The sequence below is a fragment of the Podarcis vaucheri genome, assembly GCF_965113315.1.
Source record: "Podarcis vaucheri genome assembly, chromosome: 1".
Lineage (NCBI taxonomy): Eukaryota > Metazoa > Chordata > Lepidosauria > Squamata > Lacertidae > Podarcis > Podarcis vaucheri.
In genome coordinates, this window is record NC_138759.1 from 99142221 (window position 1) to 99154346 (window position 12126).

The window sequence follows — 12126 nt, forward strand, 5'->3', positions numbered from 1 at the left end:
TAAAAGGTTTTCAGGGGCATCCCAGTCAGACCTCACACATGATACTGTCAGTTCTCCAAAAGGTATGATTTACTATTAATTTCCTAGAAAAACACAATTCGCTGTTCAAAGTTTTTCTGCATCTCTCCTATGGCAGTCAATCCTCACACTGCCACATCTACAATTTATGGCTTTGTTTTTGTTTTAAAGGCAGCAAATACTATTTGCCCATGTTCCTTTATGTAGTTATTAACTCTCCTTATTTTGTCTGTGCAAAAAAGAAAAGAAAAGGGAAGCACAGACACTGCTGAATTTAACAATTTAGATAAGGCTAAACCCTTGTAATCAATTAGCACTGTCAAAGAAAACAATTTGTGACGCTGATTTCCAGCTGCAAAGATCTATTGTGTGTGCACACCATCCCAGTCTCATCTGGTTCTGTGAAAACAAACAGGAGACTTTAGTAGAAAGCCCATCAAAACGTGGGGCTCAACAGAAACATTTGTTCTCCAAATGCTTCCTTGCAAATGCCCATCTTTCAGCACATAATGTTTACCCACTGTTTTATTATCAAGCTGCTTTGCCATAGAATTCACATCTTTCACAGCTCACAGGCAATTTCCGCAACAATGTACGGCACCTTCTGCCACAGCACACACCATATTGGAGTAGAACACCTTAGCATCAGTCCAAATAAATAATCTCTCATATATATATATATATATATATATATATATATATATATATATATATATATGCTTTCGTAGATTTTCACAGGTACAGGAATGCAGGTTTTGGTGTCTTCGGGTGTCTTCCCGTGTAAGAGTCGGGGTGTCTGTGCGACGTTTCGACGAGGTCTCACTCGTCATCTTCAGGCTGGTGCTTTCGGCTTCTTGTTACTGGAACAGAGCAGAGTCTGGTGTTTGAGTTCCTATAAATACTGTTGAGGGGTGTGGTGTATAGCCTCCAACGTTCTGGGCAGAGAGGAAGTTCCTAGATTAGTGTGCCTTTTCTTCTTTTGTTCCTTAATTACTTGAGGGATATCTTGGGTGATTTCATGAGTGATATTCTGAATATCACTGGGTGGGTCATTAAGTGTAGATTAGTTGCTAAAGCTTTCGTGTCTTGACCTCTTGAGCTTGTGAAGAGTTTTTCTGAGAAGATGGCTGTGCTGCATTTAGTTGTGCTCTGGCTTGGCTTCGTGTATAGGGGCGAGCTATGGTTTTGTGCCTTGTGCCAGCCAGATCTGTGTAGGGATTGCAGGGGGGTGCAGCATCCGGAGGTGCCACTATAGTTTGGCTACTGGATGGAGTCTGTAATATGTCTGTGGAGAGGGTCTGGGTTTGGGTCTGGTGTGGTTGATTGGTGACGGCGTTCTGTGTGCCTCTGGTTCTGGTGTCGGTTTTTGTGGGGAGGGCTAATTTCCAGATGTCTGGCAGGCGGGACGTGTCGTCACGCTTGTTCATGTTGTGAGGGTGTTTCTCTATCTCGATGGCTTCCATGATTATTCTCTTGTGGTGATGTTCCATGTTAAAGAGCAATTTGGAATCTGCAAAATTAATTTCGTGTCCTGTTTCTTTCATGTGTTGGAAAAGAGAGGAAGTTTTTTCTTCTTTTTTGACGGCATTCTTGTGTTCTGCGATACGTGCATTTATTCGTCTGTTTGTTTGTCCAATGTACGTGGCTGGGCAGACTTTGCAGGGTATTTCATAGACCCCTTGGTTTTCCAGCTGGATTTTGTCTTTTGGGTTTCTGAAGATATTGGCTATTTTTTGGTTGGTGCAGAAGGCTGTTTTGATATTGTGTTTATGGAGGATTTTGCTGATTTTGTCTGTAGTGCCCTTGATATAAGGAAGGAGGGCCATGCCATTGTTTTCTTCTGTGTCTTGGTTTTTGGGGGGTGTTTCTTTTTGGATTAGCTTCGTAACCCTGTTTTTCTGGTATCCATTGGCGATTAACACATTTGAGAGATTCTGTAACTCAGTTGTCAAGTGGTCTTTGTCAGCCAGGCGTTTGGTTCTGGAGATGAGAGTCTTGGCTACGGAGTTTATTTGTGCAGGGTGGTGGTGTGATTGTGCATGTAAGTAGCGGTTGGTGTGTGTTTTTTTCCGGTAGATAGTGTGTCCTAGGGAGCCATCAGGTTTTTTGTAGATTAGGACGTCAAGAAAGGGGAGTTGGTTGTTGTCTTCTATTTCCATAGTGAATTGTATTTTGGGGTGTAGGCTGTTGAGATGTGTGAGGAAGCTATCTAGTTTTTCTTTCCCGTGTGGCCAAATTACAAAGGTGTCGTCAACATATCTGAGCCAAAGTTTGGGTTTGTGTTCTGACTTGTCTAAAGCATTGGTTTCAAAGTGTTCCATGTACAAATTTGCGATGACCGGTGAGAGGGGTGATCCCATAGGTGCTCCTTCTATCTGTTTGTATCTTTGTCCATTGTGGATGAAGTACGTGTTGGTTAGGCAGTGGTTGGTCAGGTCCAGGATGTATTTGGGGGGGTTGTATTTGTTTTGAATGGCTGTCAAGGCTTCATTAATGGGCACTTGAGTGAAGAGAGATACAACATCGAAGCTCACAAGTAGGTCATCGGGATGTAGGTATTGTTTCTTTATTGTTTCTATGAACTGGAAGGAGTTAGTAACGTGTGAAGCGATGGATTCTGCATAGGGCTGAAGTTGCTTAGCGAGAAATTTAGCGAGATTTTGTGGTTTTGTGCCTTGTGCCAGCCAGATCTGTGTAGGGATTGCAGGGGGGTGCAGCATCCGGAGGTGCCACTGTAGTTTGGCTACTGGATGGAGTCTGTAATATGTCTGTGGAGAGGGTCTGGGTTTGGGTCTGGTGTGGTTGATTGGTGACGGCGTTCTGTGTGCCTCTGGTTCTGGTGTCGGTTTTTGTGGGGAGGGCTAATTTCCAGATCTCAATGCACATTGATTAATTTTATGTCACTAGCAGAAAATAATTGGGGATTCTGAAGACTACATGAAACACATCATTAAACAAGGCATGAGCCATTGTTAAACAAAGCTATGGGTAATTTTCTCTTTTTATTTTGCATAGTATTTCGCTGCATGGACTGAAATATGCTGCTTCATGTCCGAAACCATGTTAACATTGGCTTTTATTGTATGATTTTGCATTTCTAGTCTACATAGGACGAGCAATCCAAGCCCCTTAATCCGCCGTGCTGGAAGAGGCTGAAGTCAGACTGGCATACTTGCACCCAGGTCCTCCTGGCTGTACCAGGCTCAGTTGGCAGGTAGGCTCCACTGTCACAGAGGTCTCCACTCTGCTCACCAGTGCCAGTGGTATCCCCACCAATGGTATCCAGGGTAAGCCCCTGAAACAGGGTGTTTAAGCTAGCTGACCTACCAGCAGGTTGTAGCAAGGAGCCCAGTCTAGACCTCTTTGCTGAGCCAGCCTGGAGCTGGTGCAGCAAACTTTTCCTGTCTACCTCCAGATGTTACATTAAAACCACAGCTGGGTTAAACTGGGAACTTCTTGACACCATCAATGGGCAGTAAAGTCTGGGTGGAGTCATAATGGGCAGCTGGAAAACAATGAGGACTTTCACTAAGCATCACAGATGTGTTGGCTGGGCCTAGGTTAAGGAAACTTCAGCTTTACTGAGGCTTGAGGGTACACCACACCCATACCTGTACACCACCTAACTCTCCTTAAATATAGCCTCCAAACCCAGTACTCTTTAGGGATAAAAGATGGGTAATGGAATGGAAAATATGTGAACAAATTGTTCCAAATGGATGTTACTATTTTGAAAATAGAACAGAGAAGCTGAAGGCATTATCAAACATAATAATTTGATATTTATTTAATTTTTTATTTCTAAGGGAGGGTTGTAGAGAAAGTATTTGAGGACCATATGAGGCATGCATGGAAATCCAGACCATCCAGACCACCTCTTTTGATATCTGTCAGCAACTGCTATTGCATCACAGTTGCTATGAGAGTGAACAGCATGAGAAGGAACCAGAAGGCAATGTAGGTTTATTGACTATAGAAGTTTCATGACAGCCAAACTCTAATGGTGGCTTTAAAGATGAACAGTGAAAACCTGTGCATGTTTATTTAGAATGCGTTCAGTGAGACTTCATGCCACGTAAGTGTGCATAGGACTGGATCCTAAGAACATAATTATTTGATTTATTGAGGAGTAAGCCTTACTGAATGCATTGGGAATTAATTGCATGCCATACTGCATAGGATTCTCCTGTAAGACTTGCCCTGTAGGAGAGCAAGGAATGGCAGATTTACAGTCCCTTTTATTACATGATAGATAATTTATGCACCTTTGTTTGTATATACTTTGATGAATGTAGGCCAAGCATTCTTAAATTCTAAGCAAGGGTGGAGAACCTGTGGCCCTCCAGATGTTGTTGGAGCTGGCTGGGGCTCATGAGAATTGGAGTCCAACAACATATGGGAGGGCCACAGGTTGCTCTTCTCTGAAATAGAGTTACAAACCCATGTTTCCTTCTGCTGCCAGAGACTACTGTGATTAATGATTCCATGGTTGTGCTCCATCCCATTCTGTTTTCAGTAAAAACCAGCCAATTCCAAAACTGTCACTCTTAGCATAAAGGACTCTTAGTAGAAGGACTTCTACTAAAACAGCTTCAAGCTGTTAAACATTTTGCAGCGTCTGAACTTTCAAATTTCTAACTTTTCAAAACCTGTACTATGGATCAAGATAGATCCAGTTAGTCTGTTAGGTTGAAGCAGGCAATACAATTTTGAAATGCTAATTCTAACATAATCTGAGCATTAACACAGAAACCACAAGGGGTGGGTAGGAATTTTCAAGTTCTTCGTTTAGCTGATGACAAAATATCTACGATATTAGACTTAAAACTGTAAGCGGATGGAACTTGAAAAAGGAGCAGCTTAATATCATCATAAAAATGCAAACAAAAAAGTTAGAATTGAATTCCCGCTCATTTCCAAACATTCCCATTTTATGAGCAAATGCATAAAGCATATTGAAAAGCCTTGCTGTAATCCCGCCTAACAGCAGCACACTTGCTCCTATTATAATTAAAAGCAAACCTTGGCAGTGAAGCTGAAACATAATAAATACAGAACATTTAGAGAAAGAAAGCTGTGCTAATCTGATAGAATTCTAGAACACGGAAATAACAGCAGTAAGAACAGCCCCTTACTTGTTGTTGTTCAGTTAAAACATGCTCCCGTACTAGAGAAATCCAAACCATACGAAAGTTTTCAGCAGTCTAGAAATTTCTCGAGTGGATGCTGTGTTTATTTACCAAGCCTTAAAAATCTGTGGTGAGGAGCAGTACTGAGTTAGCTCTCAAGTTCATCAAGAGCACCGCTGAAAGTCCTACTGTAACTGCAGGCATGAAGTTTGCTGCCAGTTAGCTTTTCTGCTGCTCTGTGCTTGTAAATACAAGCTCTGTGGACAAAGTCCCAAATGACATCACAAGCAGCTGCTTATTGTTGAGTCTTTATTAACTGGCTGTCAAAAAAAGAAAAGAGGAACTGAGAGGGGTGGGGAGGCACCACTGTCTACCCCGAAGCACAATCTGAGAGCTTAGTCGGTATTTCACTTATACATATGTAAATACTTGTGATTATCTAAACTATGCTTTCCTTAGGATCATGAAGCCAAGTTTCCATAAGAATCATATCCTTTGCCAGTCTGAAAAATGAAAGGAATAAAAAGGACATGAGGTCTAGTGAGAAAAACATATATTAAATGCTGCATTTACCATACTTTTTAAAAGCTGCATACTTCTAGAATGATTTTTTATATATAAATGTTATATAGATGCACATACAAAACCAGCACAGATGCTAGGATTGGTTTGAAGTTTAATAGAGTCTGCTAAGTCTTAGAGTGTAAGAAAAACTTTGCAAAAAAATTAATAGGTTCATCAAACATGCTTAAGTGTCTTGTAGGACTAATATCTTATATCTAACTTGATAAATAAATAAATAAACCACCAGTAAAATAAGTTCATGCCTATTTTTTAAAAGGTGATTATATAAGGTCTCTTTCTGTGTCTCTCTCAGATTTAAATCTCAAAAATTTGAGACTGTAGTCCTAACAATATTTATAAGTCTTAATGAAATCAGTGAGGCTTTCTTCTGAATAAAAAGGTTGAGGATCAGGCTGTAACTGACAAAGAGAGCCATTCAGCTTGTGGTGGGTGAGCTGGTAAGACAAGAAATTACTGACCTTTCACTCCTGAGATTGGGACCTGAGACTAGTCTTTATGTGTGAAACTAGAATAACAGCTTCTAGTCTTCTAGTCTTCAAGGAAACTGCATTGCTCGGAGAAGGGAAATTAGCATCTCCCTAAGTGTGTGTTCCACTTCCTTGTCCCCATGAGTGTCACCTCAAAGAAAGGCCTTGAGGTGAAGTTACAAAACATCTGCACTTATTTCCCAAAAACTGAACTTTTCAAGTGATGACCTGGATCACTGAAAGGGCAAGGTGAAGGAAGTGCTACTGTGTATACTAATAGCTATTCTCTATTGATGACACAAACATGGGAGGACCCCAGCATTGAGAAATACCAACCATGTATTTCTTTTTATTTTAAAAATGCAGTTATCAGACTCAACAGAATTAAGGAGGACTTAAACTCTGAAATGTTTCAGACATCAGCGTTTCTCTAGTTTACAGATCCTCCTTTGTTAGGAGCACTTAGCCTCCGTTCAAACCATGCTGGCCATGCAGAGGGAGTTGGATTAGATGACCCTCAGGGTCCCCTCCAAACTCTACAATTATATGATTATATAAAATCAGGAAGTCTCCTCTGCAGGAAGACCTGCAAGAGAAGGAATGAAAGGAATGCTTCAGCTTGTCACTCCTTCATGGTCCAACACAACACATGTTGTTGCAGCAGCCCTGTTACCTCTGGACTTTTATGATCTATGGACATATACATGTCATTGGGTCTGCCTCTGATCTGCCTTCTGATCACATTAAAAATTTCCATCCTCCAAAAGTCGCAACTCATAAAAAATGGTACTAGCCCGTCACACTGTGTCCCAGTGATAGTGTTGTCCTACACATGCCTATCTAGATGTAAGTCCATCCTACATATTTAAATAAACAAGGTTGCCACCCTAAATAAGACCTACTGAACCGCTTCTGAACAGATACGGCTAGGATTGTATTGTTAGCAGTGTGCTCCTTATTTGCTAGAATCATCGCTGTTTCTCTGCAATTGTGCTAGTATTGTATATCTGTCCTTGTAAACCTCAAACTTAAGTTCCCTTGGTGTGTAACTGAGCAGTCCTGCCTTGGTTCTTAATGATGTCCATTCAACACTTTCTAAAAGAAATGTGCCATAAAGGTGGTAAGTTATCTTATACGTATAAATAGATTTCCAGTTATACCACTACTTTAGCTTCCAATCCAGTAGACAGAGCCAAGTGCTTCACTGAACTGAAAGATTATTGCTCTATAGACTCCTTTGCTTGGGAAGGAAGAATTTTGGATGTTCTAATAACAATGTCTGACCTATCACAGAACTTTATTTCTGTTGATGCAATGCTTTGCTGTCAAGGCTGTGTCCAAAGAGAATATCAATGGGTTTTATCCAACATTAGTCAGTCATAATCAAAAACCCACACAGAGCACATTACAGTAATCCAACCTTGAGGTCACCAATACATGAGACACAGTGGCCATGCTATGGTTCGCCAAATGCATCTGGAAGGTAGCCCACTGAATACAGTAGTCCCTACTAATTCATATGACTGCATTAGCATGTCACTTTTTGCAAGGTGGGTATCATGGGGCCTGTGAAGAACACTAATGTCTTTGTGTGATTTCACAAACTCGTCACACTTTCTCCGAAATCAAAATCTGGAAGAACAGCCATGTTGCTAAGACTGAGTTATCACCATGTTTGGGAGCAGTTGCAATCCTAATGTCATGGAATGCAGTGTTTAAATTTAATTTGACTGCAGTATAATGCAGTTTTTCCAATTCTGAATTAGAAATAATACATTAAGTATTTGGGGAGAAGGGGATGAAGCATCACAAAGAAATTAACCCCTTTGCTGTAGTAAAAAAAAGCCACATTGACAAGGAAGTGGTCCATGTTATGGAAATACTTTCACATATGTTTAGAACCAACTAGAACCCCAAATACATAAAGGGGTTAAATTTGACTTTCTGCTGCAATTTTTTTTAGTGAGTCTGAAGTCTTAGTTAGGTTATGATGCATCTCATTGGATAAAATGCAAAAGCCTAGTAAACACAGAATATATACATATATATATTTTAAAATATATTTGCTTTCGTACGTTAAGAAAAGTGCTTATTCCTCCAAAACAAAAGATGCCAGATGCATATTTTCACATAATACTTACACTCATGAAACCATAAAGAACACATTTAAAACACACAACTACATATTTGTTCCTATATTTTCAGTATTGCTCCAATTCAGGAATGTATGACGAATGAATATGCCATATTCAGCCCAAAACAAATCACTAACTTTCTGCTCCTACAGGGATATATTTCTTGTGGAATCATATGTTCAAAAATACTGCATGTCTCAGATGGTCTTTCTCTCATCTTTCAAGAGTGGGTCTGTTCTTGTATAACTTTTACTAGAATCATCTGGGAATCATTTGTATTAGAAGTAATAAGAAATTCCATCTTCCAGGACTGCAGCAAAGACATAGACATATTTTACCTTCAACCATAGTCTAAAACACAGGTAAGGTTGAACTGAATTTTGAAGCCTGGCTCATGTATTTTTGCCCTATGTTAAAATGTGTGTTGACTAATTTACAATACCAATCTCTACCTCACAGATATTTAGAAAAATTAAGCACTATTTAAAGCTATTTGTGTGAATCCTCTCTTAGGTTTATGTAATGGCACATTCTGGCACCAAATTTTAGTGAATTGCTTTAAGTGATCAAACATAATTTAGGAATATTTAAAGCATGTTGCACATTAGCATTGGTAAATATTTTACAGCAGTGAATTTAACAAGGTTAGTTACTTGAGAGATTGTGCAACATAACTCAGTAACACAGGCAGTGGAGGAAGGAACCCTCTCCAGCACTTGAGACGACCCAGCCCGTACAGACTGCGCATGTGCGACATCCCACGTGTGCGCACTCTGTACAGAATGCTGCACATGCGTAGTCTGTACGGGATGCCGCTTGCATGCGGCAGGTCATACAGACGCCGCGCAAGAGCAACACCCATACGGACTGCAGGTGCCCTCGGCCACTCTACAGCTGGGGGGAGGCAGGGGCCATCTTGCCACCCCTCCCACCCCCTCCACCCCCTTCCTATGCCTCTAAACACAGGGCTACAGCCAGAGTTTGCCTTCTCTGGATAAAAAGACTTCTTTTAATCAGATGAGAATTTTGATCCAGCAGAGGGAGCCTGCTGATTGACAGCAGAAGGAGAGTAACTTTTACTGATTCCCCAACCCTCCAGAACAATGGTAGTCATACTGCTGGGGTGCTGGACAGGAAGGAGTGTCCTCAGGCATGTTCATCCTCAGATGAACCTTGGGTACCTTGGGTTAAGAACTTAATTCGTTCTGGAGGTCCGTTCTTAACCGGAAACTGTTCTTAACCTGACGTACCGCTTTAGCTAATGGGGCCTCCCGCTGTCGCACAATTTCTGTTCTCATCCTGAAGCAAAGTTCTTAACCCAAGGTATTATTCTTGGTTAGCGGAGTCTGTAACCTGAAGTGTCTATAACCCGAGGTACCACTGTACTGTTACAATGACCACCTAGGCTGGCCCACACACTTAGGAGAGTCATGCTCTGGAGTAAAGGTTTGAGGTTGGTCACCCTGGCAAAACTGCCACATTCTAAGGACCTAACCCCTCTAGACCTCAGGATTCATGCAATACAGTGGTACCTCGGGTTACAGACGCTTCAGGTTACATACGCTTCAGGTTACAGACTCCGCTAACCCAGAAATATTACCTTGGGTTAAGAACTTTGTTTCATGTTGAGAACAGAAATCGTGCTCTGGCAGCACGGCGGCAGCGGGAGGCCCCATTAGCTAAAGTGGTGCTTCAGGGTTAAGAACAGTTTCAGGTTAAGAACGGACCTCCGAAACGAATTAAGTACTTAACCCAAGGTACCACTGTACTGGCTTGTGTTGTGAACATAAGTATAAGCAGAAAGGAAGCAAGAAATTGCCAAGGGTTAGCAACAGAACTGAGAAAAGAAAGGGCTGGCATGGATAAGACAAAGATATATCCAGGCTGTTCCAGAGTTTAAGCATTTAGTCCACAAATCAAAATAAAAGCACAAATGCTTAGGCTTCCAGCTATGCATATGAATAAGTAAGCATTTACTTCTCTGGGGTGCTTCTACCAACCATACCTTCCTCCATATCAACAACAAGTGGTGGCAAAACCAAATTAAGTCTAAACATAGCAGATAGTAGGAACAGACATTCCTATTGTCTCATATGAGAACATAACCTTGAGAAGTCTGGTAAATATTATTTTCAGTACTACTAATAGAACAAAGAGGACAAACCAGTAATGCATGTGAAAAGGAAGTTAATGTCATCTTTTTAGAAACCCAGTAGCCTATAGATGATTAGGTTTCAAACTTTTTAAGGGTATAGGGCTTTCAATGAACTAGAAATTCCTATTGCTAAATTGCCCCCCCTACCCCTCCACCACCTTCTCAAGGAAATAAAAAAGCAGTACCTATATTTGCAAATGGAAGAGACAAAATTGATGGTGGGCACAGCTTTCTAAACCCAGGAGAAACTTTTGCTAGAAATGATGGTCTGAGTATATTAGGTATATTAAGAAACATTTCCTGTCGAATACTATGGGATTTTTAGTTGCTGGGGGAGTGTCTGCTTCCCAATTCAGTTCAGGAGGAAGACAAAACTACAACCTCCATGATTCTCACCAGGAAATGATATCCCCGAGTCTTTTCTGACTAAACTGATGTGTTGTGTGTGTCTGTCTGTGAGTATATTCTGGGACATGTCACTGTTGCTATAATAATATTGCATTAGTGGTGGATTTATGTTGGACTGCCCACACATCATTCCATTTCATCCAGAGGAGTGCTGTTTAGTTGTTGCCTGTATTACAGAGCTCCAACTGACCTTAGCTAGAATTTGAGTATTTACGTAGTATTGCCAGACCCATGTAGTGGAACACTCTTCCAACAGAGAATCACCAGACATGCTTGCTTTTGACTTTCAGGTATCACTTGAATAATTTTTTGTTCCAAGAGGCCTTTGCAGCTTTTAAAATCTTGATTGGCCAGTCATCTTAATTATTATCTGTATTCCTAATTTTTTAAAAAGATTGTGTTTTACGTTTTAACAGCATATACCACCTCAGTATCTCATGTGGCAATGCAGAAATCCTTCAATAAATAAATCCTGGCCCTCCCCATTGGATGAAGAGCTCTAGTTCTGCCAAAGGCTTCAATTTTTAGATAAGATTGGTGCATAAGGCAAGTTCAGGCTTCAGAAATCAGCAGGTACATGAGAGCTGAAATGCAGATCTAAGCATGAACTAAAACCTTCATCCAACCTGAACATGCCACCTGCTGCTTGTTTTAAAGAGCAGAGCCAGCACAGCTATATGCATGGCAAGCAGCTAGAGTCTCAACACTGGGCAAACAAACAGGCACTCCTTTGAGTCAATTGGGTCCATGATGCTTGTTAGTCCCAGCACTGGTGTCTCCATTGAGACAGAGATGGAATTAGGACCAGCTCAGCATCAGAGTTGTTCTCAGTTGGGGAGGCTCCTCACTGACAGGGGAATGTGTCAAAGGCAACTCCAGATCCTGTTTGCACACGAGATCCAAGCCACCAACTATATTACTTGTGACACATGCAAAAACAAAAACAAAAACAAAAAACCTGTTCTTTTCCCAAAAGAAATTATCTCAGTATCTTTGTCCATCACAAATAAACTTTACAGCGCTTCTGCTATAGAAAGAGACAACAATCAGAACAGCTTATAGAAAATGAGGAATTTATTTTATTCTGACAGTTTTATCTCTGGTACCCTTCTGCATATACAGAACAGATGAGGTGATATGCAGCAGGCTGTGAGAGATCTGGCAACGTGCATCACATCAGTAAACAATAAGGAAAGGGGCAGTATTTTGCCTAGATTTAACCAAGGAAA

The 12126-nt window shown here is 40.9% G+C and overlaps 1 protein-coding gene across 5 annotated transcripts in view; it reads right to left on the reverse strand.

Annotated features, from left to right (window-relative positions):
* NCKAP5 (NCK associated protein 5) overlaps nt 1-12126 on the reverse strand; it is a 621685-nt gene that overhangs the window by 504557 nt on the left and 105002 nt on the right. The window contains exon 1 of one of the 5 annotated variants that reach the window (XM_082197113.1): nt 3346-3449. The exons of the other annotated variants lie outside the window; for them this stretch is intronic. The gene's annotated coding sequence lies outside the window, so the exon portion shown is untranslated. Of the gene's footprint in view, nt 1-3345; nt 3450-12126 lie in introns of those variants that run through there. 5 annotated transcript variants of the gene reach the window in all.